The sequence below is a fragment of the Macrobrachium nipponense genome, chromosome 32 (genome assembly GCF_015104395.2).
Source record: "Macrobrachium nipponense isolate FS-2020 chromosome 32, ASM1510439v2, whole genome shotgun sequence".
Lineage (NCBI taxonomy): Eukaryota > Metazoa > Arthropoda > Malacostraca > Decapoda > Palaemonidae > Macrobrachium > Macrobrachium nipponense.
In genome coordinates this window covers 69,671,455-69,689,329 of record NC_061094.1, presented here as the reverse complement: position 1 = coordinate 69,689,329, position 17,875 = coordinate 69,671,455, and the positions used below count along the sequence as shown (strand labels likewise).

The 17,875-nt window shown below is 36.5% G+C and overlaps 1 protein-coding gene across 1 annotated transcript in view; it reads left to right on the top strand.

The window, feature by feature from the left end:
• The first annotated feature begins 2,976 nt into the window (after positions 1 to 2,976).
• Positions 2,977 to 17,875, top strand: part of LOC135207458 (putative neural-cadherin 2) — a 1,036,792-nt gene continuing 1,021,893 nt past the window's right edge. The window contains 1 exon segment of the mRNA XM_064239182.1: positions 2,977 to 3,129. The gene's annotated coding sequence lies outside the window, so the exon portion shown is untranslated.

Sequence of the window (17,875 nt, the reverse complement as noted above, 5' to 3'; positions counted from 1 at the left end):
TGCAGTGCCTAGCAGTGCAACAAGTGGCATTAATATAATTTCACCAAAGACTTAATATAATGTCTCTAAGATTGAAAAATATTTTTGCTACCAAAACCATCCGCAAGGATTCAGCAGTACAATGAAGATTTGTCTGTTCATCATGGCACGATTCATCAAAACTTATGATGAATATCATCCAAAATTCAGGTGTCTTCTTTTGGGAAGGAACCAGTTCGAATCTTGCGGATGAAACCGGTTAAATCCAGTTAACACTGAGATAGCCCGATTAACCTTCTAGAAAAGATGGCGGTTAGTACTAACGTCTTAAATCTTTATACATGACAAAATCTATCCTATAGTCTATCTGACGAGAGACTTTACCCACACTATGAAGAAAATCTAAACCTTCAAAGCCTAACGGGTTTTCTCCTGTTATGGGGTCAGTTCTCTCTCGATCATTTCTATGTACTAGCAAACATGTGTATACAGAAATTATGTAGTATGAAAATTAGTAACGTAATTAAGTCTACGGGCAGAACCAGCTCCGTTTCAGGGAATCCCTTCTCACCCCCCCCCCCCACCCCCTTCGGAGGGAGTGGGGGAGGTAGGATGAAACCCCATTATAAACCATCTTAGCGTCCCCACTATACCCCTGCCAAGTTTCATGCCCATCGGATCAGTCATTTGGCCGCGATTGAATGACAGACGGACGGACAGACATTACGCCCATTATGGTAAAATTTTGATTATAGTAAAGAATTACTAGGTTCCAGTCATCCGCTATCTTATCCTTTAATTAAACAATACTTGAACCACGAACCTTCTTCTAAGTTTATACTTCCAATATCTAATCTGTTCTGAAGATAGGTTTCTGCCCTCTCTCTCTCTCTCTCTCTCTCCCTGAACAGAAATGTCCTGTTCTTTTGTTGCGAGGATTTATCTTTGAAGATAGAAAACATGAAACAGAATGGCAGTTGTCTTTAGGAATGGTGTCTGTTTCTTTTCGGTAAAGTCCAGTTGGACGCTTCGAGATTTATAATTATTTGAAGAGAGAGAGAGAGAGAGAGAGAGAGAGAGAGAGAGAGAGAGAGAGAGAGAGAGAGAGAATTTTTTTCACGGACTTGGTTTTAACATCTTCATCTTCACTTGTAACCAAACATGAAATAACTGAAATAAAAAAAATCATGCTGAGAGAGAGAGAGAGAGAGAGAGAGAGAGAGAGAGAGAGGACTTTACACGTATATGACTACTGATCGGTTTTAATATATTCATCAATGACTAGCAACCAAAAATGACTGAAATAAAAAATCATAGAGAGAGAGAGAGAGAGAGAGAGAGAGAGAGAGAGAGAGAGAGATACAATACTGTAACTACCTCTCCGACAATTGCTGTTCGTCTTCTCGCTATTGTGTGTGTCAAGGTTATGTTACAAGAAAATACAGTAATGTCAGAGAGAGAGAGAGAGAGAGAGAGAGAGAGAGAGCTTTCCAGAGTTTTATTATGATTAGACTATTGACTTAGGCTTAACATTTTCATCATGCACTTTTTTAATAAACATGAAATAACTTAAATAAAAAAAAAAACAATACTGTGTGAGAGAGAGAGAGAGGAGAGAGAGATGAGAGAGAGAGAGAGAGAGAGAGAGAGAGAGAGAGATAAAACTGATTTTTAATACATTCGTCCTTCACCTTACATGAAATAAATGAAATAAAAAAAATAATAGAAAATGACAGAAAATAAACTAAAAGAAAATATTGGTAGCTTAGAAAATACGCTAAAAGAAAATATTAGCAGCTTATTATAAATGGGATATCCGATTACACCGACCTCCATGAATCTATAGCACCGAGTTCTTCAGTTTAAAATTCTTTTTGGTAAATAATGAACGCAACTACCACCAAGGGCTACTCAATAATTTTTTGTGCGTGGAGACGTATATTGTACGTCACTAATAATAAAAAAGCCTATATAAATATGCCAGCGATCTGAAACCAACAACTAGTCAATAATAAACGTATAAAGATAAAATGAAAGACAGATCATAAAATAAAATATAAGTGGAAATGATCTTCAGGCTGTGTATTCGGCTTAAAAGAATATATATTTTTTGTCCTGTTATTAATTTCTAATTGATTATGAAGTCGTTGGCTTAACCGCTGCCCTAGATGAGAAATTGAGAATATCTTCAAATCTGTCCATGACCACGAAGACTGATCTTAAAGCCCTCTTTTCCCTCTGCGTGGGAGAAGGAAAGCAAGCAAGCAAGTAAGCATGATCTTCAAGCTGTGCATTCGGCTTAAAAGAATATTATTTTGGTCGTTGGAATAACCGGTGCCCCTGGATGAGAATATCTTCAAATCTGTCCATGACCACGAAGACTGAAAGCACCTTTTTCCCCTCTGCCTGAGAGAGGGCAAGCAAGCAAGCAAGAGCAAGTAAGCAAGCAAGCAGGAAGGCTTGCAGGCAGGCAGGCAGGCAGGCAGGCAACAAACGAGGACGGAAGGGAGCCAGCTAAGTCCAGTGGCCGTCACTGGTTGGAGTCTGCTGTGGAACAGCATCTGGAACAGTCGTGTCCCGAACGTTGCCGAGTCAACACCGTTTAAAATTCTCTCCCCTCGGGTTCGAAGTGGTTCGAAAAGTTCCGCGGCTTCTTTTTCAAACTCTCTCTCTCTCTTTTTAGTTTTGCTCGGGATATGATGATGTTGATGATGATGATGATCGGTGGGTAACATTTTGAAAAATCATCGACGTCGTCCATGGTTGATTACTATATATTTCTTCAGTTAGGCGTATGACGTAACAGCGGCGGGTGCTACAAACACGTGTGTGTCGTAGAAACATTATATAGTTTCGCGTTGTGCTTATTCGTTTTTTCGTTTCGTTTCGTTTACGTTTTTCTTTGGTTTATATAAAAAAAAAGGAATAACAAGGATTAAGAAACTTGTAGGAAAAGCTGACACAATCCCAGCAGGAAAAGAATAATATATAAACACTGAACATTACTTTTGATGAAATATCTCATTATTTCGCTGAGGAGGCCTTCATGAGATAATTCCTCACATTCCTGAAGGGGCCACTAAGAGTTTCTTCTTCCTCTTCTTTTTTTTGGGAGGAACCACGTGTCAAGGAACATCATCATCAAGGAAGGTAAGTAGCTGCTCATTCGCATGAATTAATGTTTTCAAATATTCAGAAAAATGTTTTTTTTGAGCGCAGTTTCTTACTCGACAGAAAAGTATATTTTGGCAACTCGAGTGAGAAGTAACTATATATATTTACATAATGACACGTCATGTGATGTGATGTGCCATTTGCATGAAGGAGCGAAATAGATGCTGATGCAGCAGCAGGTCGTGTTGTGAAAAGTTTAACATAAATGACTGGAGGGGATATATTATATATATATATATATATATATCATATATATATATTATATATATCTATCATACATATACATATATATATATATATATATATATATATATATTATCATATATATATATATATTACATTACACACACACATATATAAAATAAATTTACTGGTAACTTCTTACCAGATGCGTATGTAATTGGAATAACAACAATACCCTATTTACTTCCCCAATTCTTCACACTTTTAGGACACACTTTTCACTGCAAAGCCTTAGTTCCAAATGAAAGAATATGGAGCAAATAATTCTGGTTTTCACAGCAGGATTCGTCTCTGAACTTGTTCAACAGAAGATGAAACGCACCAATACATTAAGATAATTCTCCTTGTATTTCAATAATTCACTTACATTTTCTTCAATTTATTCATTCATTTCCTAATTTCTATTTCTCTTCTAATGACCTTATCTCTTCTTTTTCTGCATTTTCTATTGCCTTCTGTTATTCCTTGCAAATGAACACTATAATCTTTGGAAGCTTTAACTGCACGCCTTTGGTGGGATTGTTCTACATGAATAGGTTTTATATTCTTCATATAATAATAATAATAGTAATATCAGAACAAGGTCCCGTTGCCGTCACCGGACTATGAGAAGGATAATAAGTCTACTGCCGACCTTACATTCATATGCCTATCGTTTGTGTGTATGTATGTATATATATATATATATATATATATATATATATAGATATATATATATATATACATATGTATGTAATATATATCTATATATATATATATATATATATATATATATATATGTATATATATATATATATATGCAGAGCTTTTCATTCTGTTTTTAATGAACATCACAGGTGGTTTGTATATATATTATTACTACCAGTGATAAGAATTTACTGTTTATCAAATAGATGGAAGGATGGTGTTGAGACAAGCACACTAACTGTACTTGTTCAAATGATGAATTGATTGTGAGTGGAGCAGGAATTGAAAAGACTGAATCTTTGGATGTGCTAGATGATTTGAATGCAGAAGTGGAATGGCAGGGTGGGGGGAAAGACGCAATTATCTGCTTGTCAGGGGTACACACAGAAAAGTTCCTGGAAAGGTATTTCAGTGTTGAAAATAGGTGGTTTGCAGAGAAAAAACGTTCAAACATATACTTGGGAAAGAGCAAATGGTGAGGATAGGAAGCTGTTAGATTACTTGTACCTACAAAGTACACGGGATAACAAGTTGCTAGATCTAACAGCGAGTGAAGTATGGCTGGAGGTGCATCTGATCATTACTGAGTTGATGTGAAAGTCGCGATACATATAACTTCAAGTCTGGAAGTTTGTTTGTTTGTTAGTTTGTATAGTGTTTTTACGTTGCATGGAACCAGTGGTTATTCAGCAATGGGACCAACGGCTTTACGTGGCTTCCGAACCACTTCGAGAGTGAACTTCTATCACCAGAAATACACATCTCTGACCCCTCAATGGAATGGCCGAGAATCGAACTCGCGATCACCGAGGAGGCAGGCCAAGACCAAACCGATCATGCCACTGAGGCGCTCTGGAAGGAAGTGGTGACAATGTTGCTGTAAGCATAGTTACGACAGGTGAACTTCACAAGGTGGTAATGAGAAAATCGGTGAATAACAGGCTATGTTTAAAGACACAGTGGTGGAAATAAGTAACAAGATAATGCACAGGTATACAGGGGGCTGGGATAGACACAGAAGTGGAAATAAAGTAACAAGATAATGTACAGGTATACAGGGGCTGGGATAGACACAGAGGTGGAAATAAGTAACAAGATAATGTACAGGTATACAGGAGGCTGGAATAAAGATACAGGTGGAAATAAGTAACAAGATAATGCACAAGTATACAGGGGGCTAGAATAAAGATACAGGTGGAAATAAGTAAGAAGATAATGTACAGGGGAGGCTGGAATTACTGATGCTTTCAGGTGATAAACTTGTGACTGGTGATACTGATGTGAAACTACAGAGACTAGCAAATTATTCTGAAAGTGCCTCCAAGAGGAGAAAGCTCAGAGGTGAAGTATGAAAAAGCATAAGGTTTCGAGGGTAAAATGGAAGCTAGGACGATGGAAAAAAAATGTTAATATGGATGGATGGTGGAAGACTGTAAGCAGCTGATTCTCAGGGGTAACTGGGGGCAAACACAATGACTGATGGCATGATGAAAGGAGTGATTCACAGAACAGATGAAGAGGCTTGAAGCGTGCAAGGAGACACAGATGGGATTGTGTGAAGATAATGCTGAGAAAAATTCTCATTACAGTCCCATCAGAGAGTGGTGAGAAAATTCTCATTACTGTCCCATCAGAGAGGTTGAAAGGGGCAGAAAAGTGGAGACACATGTTAGTGGTAAAAAAAAGGTCAGCCTGGGTGAAAGGATGGGATCAGTGTGTCAAGAGATAGCTTGGTCATAATGAAAGAAAGGAGGATAATAAGTTTGTGTGTAAGGACGAGATGAAAAAAAAAAAGCCAAGGATGTGCTGGAGAGATTGGGTGAAATAGGTACTGAATATGAAGGACCTTACCATCTAAAATGAGTGAGAAAGTGAGAGATTACGTGAATATGCAAGTGAATAGCACAGTGTGCGTTGGAATCATGTTGTAGACGTTTCCTGAACCGGGAAATCGTCCACAATTTAGCAGTTGATGAATCTTAAAGAATGAAACTGGCATTGACTACTGTGTTGTTGATTTAGTATGAGTTCCACATGAGAGAGAGAGAGAGAGAGAGAGAAAGACTTCATGCTAAAGGATGCATCTAATTTAGATGTAGGTGAATTTGTTCTTACTGATTATTCTCTATAATATTTAAGTAGTCTGACTTCTCGCGGCTTTTACCTTTTGGGTCCTTCATGTTGCTCTCTTGATATTCAATACATGGCTGCTATATGGCATTCATATAGTTATTATAACACGATTCGTGCGTTATAAATTTCACAAATGGATACATATCACAATATGCTAAATGTAATGCTCCATCATTAAGTAGAAATCCCTTATGTGTTCGCGTACATGAAAATACCAACGGTGGAATTCTGATGAAATCAGTATATTGTCTAAATAATCACGAATACTGTGTTCATTTTTCATTAACATGTCCTTTGCCCAAATGTAGACTAACACTTCATTTTGAAGTCAGTAATATTGTCTACATAATCATGAATACTGTGTTCATATTCACGATCAGAATGCGTTAATTTTCATTAACATGTCCTTTGCCCAAGTGGAGACTTCTACTATCACTTTTAGACGAAATTCTTCTTGCTTGTGGACCTCGATATTAAATAATTCCATATGACGCACTTTTTGCCTATTTTGCACGTTCTCTGCAATGATTAACTTTCCGATTTTACAGCCTGCTGAGGGAAAAATGCTAACAAGTTTTTTTTTTGGCTGATGCTTTAGTGTCTCGTAAAATCATTTTTCTTACGCAACGCTCCAACATACATTTAGCTTTTCGCTGTTGCTATAAGCAGCTCGATTTGATGGGCCTAGGAGATGATCTTTTAAGCAACATGGTTTTTTGACAGGAATTTTACCACCCCTTAAGGAAGTAAAGTTGCTAGCGTTCATGAAATATCGGGGGGGGGGGGGGGGGGGGGGGTCGGGGGGGGGGGGGTGGGGGGGGGGGGGGGGGGGGGGGATTTAGCTTTTCCAGACTTTGGTCCAGCGAGATGCTGTTATTTTGAAAACGACGATTAAAAAGAAAAAAAAAAGACGAGTTTTGTGAAAAATTTGACTTCAAAATATATTTTGAAAATTTTGATTTTTTACAGATTTTCTTTTGGAAATCGAATTTTTTTGAAAAAGCTGATTTTTTGTGTGTGTGGAAAAGCTAAGTTTTTGAAAAAGACGTTTTCTTAAAGATTTTTTTTGGGGGGAAAAGATAAAAAAAAAATATATCTTTTTAAAAGGATGAATTTTTGAAAATTATGATTTTTAGAAAGATACGATTTTTTTTTGAAAAAGATGTTTTTGAAAAACATGATATTTTGAAAAAGAAGGTTTTTTAAAAATTATTTTTGTTTTTTTTGGAAAAAGATTATCTTTAAAAAAATGATTTTTGTTTTTTTGGAAAAAGATTATCTTTAAAAAAAATTATTTTTGTTTTTTGGAAAAAGATTATCTTTAAAAAAAATTATTTTTGGAAAAAAGATTTTTGAAAAAGTTTGTGTGAAAAAGATTATTTTTAACATAAAATATGGCCTTTGAAACAACATTTTTTTGAAAAAGATGATTTAAAAAAAAGATGACTTGAAACGAATATTTTTATTTTTTATTTTTTTCATTTAAAACTATAATTGTTTTAAAAAATATGACTTCCTAGTGGACCCAACCCTTCAAAAGAAACAACAGCAAAGCAGATATTTGCTTACGATATATATATATATATATATATATATATATATATATATATACATATATATATTATATATATATATATATATAATATATATATATATATATATATAATATATATATATATAATATATATATATATATATAAAGATTGAAAGTCAAGTGGAGAGTGAGGTGTAGAGTGAGTGTTTCGCCGTCACCAGGGTCCTGGCAGTCACAGCGAGATACGACGAGTATAAAATAGAACACGCTGACCGTCCATACATCATAGTGAATAACCCAGGCCCAGGCAAACGCTTTGTCTAATCGATGATTCTCTCTCTCTCCTCTCTCTCTCTCTCATTACCGCTGGAAACGATTAGCACGAATTGATAGCCTTTAATAAATTCGTCTGCCTTTGGAGTTTATTTTTAAAATTCTCTCGTAATCTTTGATTTCATACGTGGGTTTACGTTTGGTAATAATTCCTTTTGTGTTATATTCTTTTACATGTAGGATTACTTTTGGGTAATTTCGCGGACTTACCCCCACCCTCACTCCCCCACAACAATTATTTGATCTGACGCCAGTCTTTGTTCCCAGATTGTCAATATGTCAAAAGAAAACAAAGGAGGGACTGAAATGACCTCTTTTCCCCCCAGATTATTTTCCTAGTTTTTTTCCCCAGATTATTTTCCTTTTTTTTAATTGAAAAAACTTCTTTTTTTCCCAGATTACTTTTCTTGTTTCTATGATGTCTTTATATTTGTGCTAAGATGTGTTTTCATTTTTTCTCTAAGATGTCTATCTATTTTGTCTTATTTCTATGATGTCTTTTAATTTTTCTCGAAGGTGTCTTTTAATTTGTAACTTTTTTTCTAAGATCTCTTTTTATTTTTTCTAAGATGTCTTTCAACTTTTTCTGAAATGTCCTGTATTTTTTAAAGTCATCTTTTAATTTTTTCTCTTTTTATTTCATTTCTAAGATCTTTTGAATTTTATTTCTAAGATGTCTTTATCAAGATGATTTTAATTTTATTTGCTAAGATGTCTTTTAATTTGTTTTAAGAAGTTTTTTTTCTTGATTTTCCACATTTATAGATGAGAGGCTGATGTTTAATGAATACGTTCTAACTTAATATTGAGATGGCTTGCCTTATAAAGATACTCTCTCTATAGAACTCTCTCTCTCTCTCTCTCTCTCTCTCTCTCTCTCTCTCTCTCTCTCCTCATGACGATGATAGCAGAATTACGAGTTGAAAAACTGGGATAGTAAGAGACCACATTTTTTCCAGTAAAAAACAACAGAGAGAGAGAGAGAGAGAGAGAGAGAGAGAGAGAGAGAGAGAGAGAGAGAATTTTCCGAGTCAAAACACCGTTGGAAGTTTAAACGAACCTAGAAAACACAAACGGGTAACATTTTTTATTATCCAATTTAAATATCTTTCTTTTTTACTTCTTTGCAGAGAGAGAGAGAGAGAGAGAGAGAGAGAGAGAGAGAGAGAGAGAGAGAGAGAGCGCAAAGCCGTAAAATAATGTTATCTATCCCCGATTAAGGCAAATTTAATTAAATACGGTTCAAAAGTATCTATTTTTTAGGAAATATCTTTCCAACATATATTTTGCAATTTTTCACAGAGAGAGAGAGAGAGAGAGAGAGAGAGAGAGAGAGAGAGAGAGGCTCTCTTTTCTCCCCGCAAAAGATCAAAGCCTAAAATGAAACGCGTTCATGTTTTTAAAGGTGCCGGGTTTTTTTTTTTTTATCTTTTAAATTTTTTATTATTTTTTTTAAGTAACGGAAGGGGCATTACACATCTAGAAGATCCCATCAAAAAAAAAAAAAAAAACGACAATCACGCAGTAACATTTTATATAATTTTCGACTCTCTCTCTCTCTTGTGATCAATTCCCTTAAGAGCCCGACCACAGGCATGTTGTGGGGTCGGGGGGGGTGGGGGGGGGGGAGGTGAGGTTGAGCTGTGCTTCCTGTGACAATGATGATGATTGATCATGATGATGATGATTATTATTTTTATAATTATTATTATTATTATTATCATCATTTATTATTAAAAGTAATGGCTACTTCAGCAGCGTTACACTTCTAGAGATTATGATTATTATTATTATTATTATTATTATTATTATTATAATGTTATCCAGGAAATCAACCGTATTTATACTTACGGGAGCCTGTAAGTGTAGATTATGGATGTATGTATGTATGTATATATATATAATCATATTACATATTGTAATGATGTACATCAATACCCAACCCTATCTCATTATGAAAAAACTGCTAACCCTCTCCCCCCTGCCCCCCTCACCAGGCGGTACCCACCCTAGACTACCACCCCGCCCCTCCCCCCTCTACCCCCTACCCCCACCACCCCCGTCGCCGCAAGAAACTAGCGGAAGAGAGAGAGAGAGAAGAGAGAGTCAATCCATCCGAGCAATTAATTCGCGGAGCACTGATACGATTCTTCCGCATTGCGATATGCGTTGAGCCGCATACTAAGCAGGCATTTTAGAATCCGACCGACGAAGGCCCGGGAGGGGTTGGGTTTGAGGTTGGGGGGATGGGGTTGACTGGACGGGTTGAGAAGCATTCGGGGGGTATTTGATGCAGGGTCATGATCTCTGGAGACTCGATCGACCTACGCGTCAGCCAGGTCAAGTGACGAGGAGTTAATGATGAACAATCTCGATTTTCTCTCTCTCTCTCTCTCTTCTCTATCCTCTCTCTCTCTCTTTCTCTCTCTCTCTCTCTCTCTCTCTCTCTCTCTCTCGTTCTTGTCTCTCTCTCTCTCTCTCTCTGTCTCTCTATCTTTCTCTCCCTTCTTCTCTCTCTCTCCCCTCTCTCTCTCTCTCTCTCTGGTCTCTCCCCCTCTGTCTCTCTCTTTCTCTCTCTGATGATCAAATAAAAGGGTTCCAAAACTTATAGATCAGATAGAAAAAAATAGGAATCAAGGGGGAACCGCAATATATGGGAAAGACAAAAAACAAGGAAAAATATATGAAGATATAGTAACTCAGAATGTGAACTAATAGCGGTAGAATTTGAATCTGAAAAATTGATGAACATAGTAATATATAGACTCCTAATACTAAAGAGTTTGACTTAATAATTGATTGAAAAATTGGATGATATATGTAGAAATCACAAGGACTGGGACTATCTTCCCTATCTGGTGACTTCAACTTTCCTTCGTAGAATGGAAAGAACGAATGGAGATTGTGGTTGTACTTATACATATAAAAAAGAGAGTAATAGTAGTGCAGAAGATAAGAGGCAAATTTGAAAAGCTATTAGATATGCTACTAGAATACAACATTCAACAAATAAATCACCTGCCAACAAGAAAGGAAAATACTTTAGACCTAGTATTTGTGAACGAGATGAATTATGTTAAGAAATAATAGTTTATAATGCGAGTATTTCAGACCATAATGTCATAGAATTAACAGTTCATTCCAAAGCAAGTGAAAATAGAGATAAGCAAGAAATGAAAAAGTGGGAAGGATATGGAAAATACAACTTCTACAGTAAAAATATAAATGGTCAGAAATTAATGAAGAATTAAACAAAGATTGGGATAAACATTTTTCGTAAGTGATGACATAAGGGTAAATACGGAGATATTATATAAAAATATTGGAGAGAATAGTGGAAAAATATATACCGAAGAAGAAAAGTAAACATCATTCATGCATACCAAGAGACAGAAGAATCTTGTTCCAGAAAATCAGAAAGTGGAAAAAAAGGTCTTGCAAAAAGAAAAAAAATGCATGGAAAGTTATAGAAACTAAAAAGTAAGATAGAAAATGCAGAACAAAAGATTATACAATCAAAAAGAAAATGAAAAACGGGACTTGGAAGAAAAAACCCTATTAAATATCAAGCAAAACCCCAAAACGAAAATTATTTACTCATATACGAAGAAGATGAATAAAAGAAGAATAGAAATAGGCCCTCTGAGAATTGAAGGGAGATTAACGAATGAAAAAAAGGAAATTTGCAACACTACTGGCAGAAACGATATAAGAGAGAATTCACCCCTAGAATAGATAATGAAGATAATGATATAGAAGTAAGGAAGACGAAAATAGTGAATATTTAGCTGACATAGATATTAATGAAGCTGATATTGCAGGCTATAATGAAATTAAAAATGGAGCTGCTGCAGGGCCTGATGGAATTCCTGCTATTTTTGTTAAAGAAAGTAGTTCATTCTATCGCAAAGCCACTTGCAATATTATTAAGACAAAGTGTAGATACAGGCAAGATATATGATGAGCACAAATTAGCGTATATTACCCCTACTTTCAAAAGTGGATCAAGAACTAGAGGCAAGTAATTATAGGCCTGTGAGTCTAACATCACATATAATGAAAGTGTATGAAAGGGTAATGAAGAAAAATATTATGAAACATTTAATAAAAAATAATTTGTTTAATAAAGGGACAACCAGGTTTCGTACCCGGAAAAAGTACACAAACCCAACTGTTAGTCCACCGTGTGAAAAAACATATTCAAAAAATATGAAAAGCGGAAATGAAACAGATGTGGGTTTATTTAGACTTTGCAAAAGCTTTTGATAAAGTAGACCATAATATATTAGCGAAGAAAAAAATTAGAAAACACAATATCGTGGATAAAGTAGGAAGATGGTTAAAAGAATTTTTACACAACAGAAAACAGATAGTTATTGCAAACGACGAGAAATCGGATGAAGCCAAGGTAATATCCGGTGTGCCGCAAGGTACGGTGTTAGCTGCAATATGTTTGTTATATGATTGAAGACATAGACAATAATGTTAAGGATTCGGTAGTGAGTAGTTTCGCAGATGACACAAGAATAAGTAAGAGAGAAATACTTGTGATGAAGATAGGAACGCTCTACAAAGGGACCTTAACAAAGTATATGATTGGGCAGAGGTAAATAGGATGGTATTTAACTCTGATAAATTTGAATCAATAAATTATGGAGACAGAGAAAGAAAGCTATATGCATATAAGGGGACCTAATAATGAGACCATCACAAATAAGGAAGCAGTTAAAGACCTTGGTGTGATGATGAATAGGAACATGTTATGCAATGATCAAATAGCAACTCTGTTGGCAAAATGTAAAGCAAAAATGGGAATGTTGTTACGGCACTTCAAAACAAGAAAAGCTGAACACATGATTATGCTTTATAAAAACATATGTTCGTAGTCCACTTGAATATTGCAATATGATATGGTACCCACACTATCAAAAGGATATTGCACAAATAGAGAGTGTACAAAGGTCCTTTACAGCTAGAATAGAAGAAGTTAAGGACCTAGACTACGGGTGGGAAAGACTACAATCTTAAAAAATTATTATAGTCTAGAAAGGAGAAGAGAACGCTACATGATAATTCAGGCATGGAAAACAGATAGAAGGAATAGCAGAAAATATCATGGAACTAAAAATATCAGAAAGAGCAAGCAGAGGTAGATTAATAGTGCCCAAAACTATACCAGGAAAAATAAGGAAAGCACACAGGACATTAATCCACTACGCACCAGCATCGATAATGCAGCGTCTATTCAATGCGTTGCCAGCTCATCTGAGGAATATATCAGGAGTGAGCGTAGATGTGTTTAAGAATAAGCTCGACAAATATCTAAACTGCATCCCAGACCATCCAAGATTGGAAGATGCAAAATATACCGGAAGATGTACTAGCAACTCTCTGGTAGACATTAGAGGTGCCTCACACTGAGGGACCTGGGGCAACCCGAACAAGATGTAAGGTCTGTAAGGTAAGGTATGACTGACTGTCTCTCTCTCTTTCTCTCCCCCTCTGTCTCTGTCTCTCTCTCTTTTCTCTCTCCCTCTCTCTCTCTCTCCCCCCCTCTCTCTCACCCCCTCTGTTTCTCTCTCTCTCTCTTCTCTCCCCCTCTGTCTCTCTCTTTCTCTCTCTGTCTCTGTCTCTCTTTCTCTCTCCCCTTCTGTCTGTCTGTCTGTCTGTCTCTCTCTCTCTTTTTCTCTACCCCTCTGTCTCTCTCTCTCTTTCTCTCCCATTCTGTCTGTCTGTCTGTCTGTCTCTCTCTCTCTCTCGATCGACTGAAGTATTGTTAAGGTATACAGGAAAGGGAGACTGACTCTCTCTCTCTCTCTCTCTCAACTGAAGCATTGGTTAAAATACAAAAAGGGAGATTGACTCTCTCTCTCTCTCTCTCTCTGACTTCCCTCGAGAGAAATGACTCGGCTGGGAAGGATTGGCAAACCTCAAGATTGAATTCCGAAAGCAGGGCTTTGAACTTCGCCTAATTATAACTTCTTTTCTTGCGGTTAAGTAGTTTTATTTTATTTGTTTTTTTTTTGATGGGGTAAAAGTGTCACGATACATTAGGCCTGGAGAGAATAGATCCACAGAGTGATGGCATTCAAATACGCACACACAAACACTATATATATATATATATATATATATATATATATATATATATATATATATATATATATATATATATAGATATATATTTAAAACTAGCATTCAGGTCGTGGTCAGCCTGCCTATTACCCGGTAGTAATCTGGATTCTAAGTAAAGAGTCACTGGCTATGTACACATACCAGCCTACATGTGCATTTGTGCATGTGTGTGTGGTGTGTGCATTCTCGCTACATCCTCTGCTAGCATTATTATTCCAATAAACGCGTATATACGTGATTATGACGTCGGAAACCTACGAATGCAAATGTAGGACGGGGTCACCATTATTATCATCCCCTTGCTTCTGAAACACAAATAAAAAACGATGAGAATTACAATTATAGACAGGGGGAAGGTCTGGCCACGTCGAGAGCGAAACAAAACGTTTATGTTCTCGTTGTTAGGCAGACGTTACGGAGACAAGGAACGGTAGGAGAGAGAGAGAGAGAGAGAGAGAGAGAGAGAGAGAGAGAGAGAGAGAGAGAGAGAGAGAGATTATTACTACCCAGGGTTTGGGGACAGGACTTATAGTCTCATTTTTATACCATGCATACATATTACCTTGCAATATATATATATATATATATATATATATATATATATATATATATATCATGTGTAAATAATATATATATGTATATCTATCTATATATATATATATATATACATATATATTTATATATATATATCATATATATAATATATATATAATATTATATATATATATATATATATATATATATATAAATATATATATAGAATAATAATATATAGATATATATACATACATAATTAATATTAATATATATATTAATATTAGAAAAAAAATTAATTTTAATTAATTATAAATTTAATATTTATTACACGATCTACCACTGGAGCGATAGAGTTCGAATCCCACAGCGAAAAAAATAAGTTTTTCATTTTATATTTCTCACTCGATTTCAAGACTTGTGGGTCACCCTGACGTTGAAAAAATATATGAAAAAAGACGTTAATCTGATGTAAGTGAACAGCAGATTATGCATTTATAATCTCCTGTGAGAACAGAAAACAGAATTGAGGCCAAAGGCCAAGCACTGGGACCTATGAGGTCGTTCGGCGCTGAAAGGGAAATCGACAATAAGTAGTTTGAAAGTTTTTAAATTGTTAGGAAGAGAATGTGAACGGAAGTACAGTAAAAGGAACGAAAGGGGTTGCATCAAGGGGGCCGAAGGGACGCTGCCAAGAACCTTTAGTAATGCCTACAGTACACCACATGAGGTGCACTGACGGCTCTACCTTCCTACGGGGATATATGATATATAAGAAGAAAACTTTTCGTTTAGCTTATTCTAAGAAAATAAGTATTTTTGCAATTTCCTGAGCAGAATATTGTAAGGTTTTACCTTCCATAGCATACGTGGGGAAAGAAAAACCAATATCCGGTTCGGTGATTAGCACTGAGAGAGAGAGAGAGAGAGAGAGAGAGAGAGAGAGAGAGAGAGAGAGAGAGCTTCCTGTCAAAGAGTATATCATTTTTTATACGTACTCCCGAAGAAATTTTAAGAAAAAAAGGGAGAGAGAGAGAGAGAGAGAGAGAGAGAGAGAGAGAGAGAGAGAGAGAGAGAGAGCTTCCTGTCAAAGAGTATATAATTTTTCATACGTACTCCCGAAGAAATTTTAAGAAAAGAGAGAGAGAGAGAGAGAGAGAGAGAGAGCTTCCTGTCAAAGAGTATATAATTTTTATTATACGTACTCCCGAAGAAATTTTAAGAAAAAAGAAGAGAGAGAGAGAGAGAGAGAGAGAGAGAGAGAGAGAGAGAGAGAGAGAGCTTTCTATCACCGAGGATATCATTCTGTTAATCAAAACTTATTTCCAAAGAAATGGAGAGAGAGAGAGAGAGAGAGAGAGAGAGGGGGGGGGTTACTTCCTATCACTAGGTGCAATACCATTCTTAATATGTATTCCTGAAGAAATGTAGGAGAGAGAGAGAGAGAGAGAGAGAGAGAGAGAGAGAGAGAGAGAGAGAGAGTACTTCCTCTCACAGAGTACAATACCATTCTCAATACTTATCCATCCCCGAAGAAATACTAATACATGAAGAGGACGCAGATTGAGGGATTAATCCGGCAGCATTTAATTTCCCCGACCTGATCTCGAGACATATATATAGCGAATGTCCGATCTCTAACCCTGATGAGTCAAAAGGTTTTTTTTTTCGCGATCCGCGAACATTAATTACGGATATTAAACATGAATCCTGAGGTCGTCGTATACCTTCCATAATCTCCTCATCTCCCTATTTAATTAACCGGATTGCTGGCGTTTTACTCCATATGAAACCCTGCCGTTTAGACCAGGTTTTCAAGGGAATTGCTAAGGAATTGATGTCTGGTGTTTAGTTCCGGTTTTCAAGGGAATTGCTAAGGAATTGATGTCTGGATGTTTAGATCCGGTTTTCAAGGGAATTGCTAAGGAATTGATGTCTGGTGTAGTTCCGGTTTCAAGGGAATTGCTTAAGGAATTTAGGTTAAATGGCGGTTTAGTTCGGTCAAGAATTGCTAAGGAATTCATGTCTAAATCGTAGTTTCGGTTTTTCAAGGGAAAATTGCCTCAAGGAATTATTGTTCTGGCGTTTAAGTATCTTAAAACGGAGGAGAAAAAAAAAAAAGTACAATCAGGGCCAATTCGTTACGTTTTCGAAAAACCATTATTGGTTGGGCAATACAATATATTATTATTATTATTATTATTATTATTATTCAGAAGATAAACCCCTATTCATATGGAGCAAAGTTACAGGGGCCACTGACTTGAAATTCAAGCTTACAAAGGATATGGTATCCACTTGTATGATTCAGAAGATAACAGATATAGAAAGAAAAAAAAGTGATAAATTAATGACTCAGTGAATAAATAGACAAAAATATCGCACCTTCGCTTGAATTTCACGTCGGTAGCAAGTTAATACACGAGACAAATGACATCTCAACTGATACCAAGGTCCTGATGAAATCCCACAGAGACGATAGGGGGACAAGCTGAAAAAGTATCAGGGGTCAGTGATCCCTCTCTCTCTCTCTCTCTCTCTCCGTTTGATCTGCAGACGAGCTGAAAATGATTTTCGATAGGGGTCCCATACCTCTTTGTTGTTTGGGAAGAAATAGTTCCGTGGACAGATGAATGAATGAAGACCATTGTACGTCGAGCAGATCATAGTCTTCCTGGAGGGGTTGGATGTGGGGGGAGGGGGGGGGGGGGGGGGGGGTTGAGGGGTGTTTCATATCCTATATGCACCTTCAGGAGAGGTCAATTTCGGGGTCCCCATTGATAGAGAAAAGGTCAAAAAGATGAAGACGGGACACACGGGCCGGAGACCTAATTATACCGAGGACCTCGAATAAGGTGTGTTCTGCGCATGCTCAGAACAAAATGCTTCTTCTTCTTCTCTCAAAAACGGCTCCCGCCTCTTAGCGCCGTCTATCTCTTTTGTGAAGCGAAGACGGACGGAATTATATCTTTTTTTATGATGATGACGTCTTTATTCATGAATGCCCCCTTATATTATCCTCCACTGCGATTATTCTATCACCTGCGAATGTGATTACTACATAGGGAACCTTATACATCAATGGAGGGAAGGAAGGAAGGAACAATATCAACTCTGCTTTTG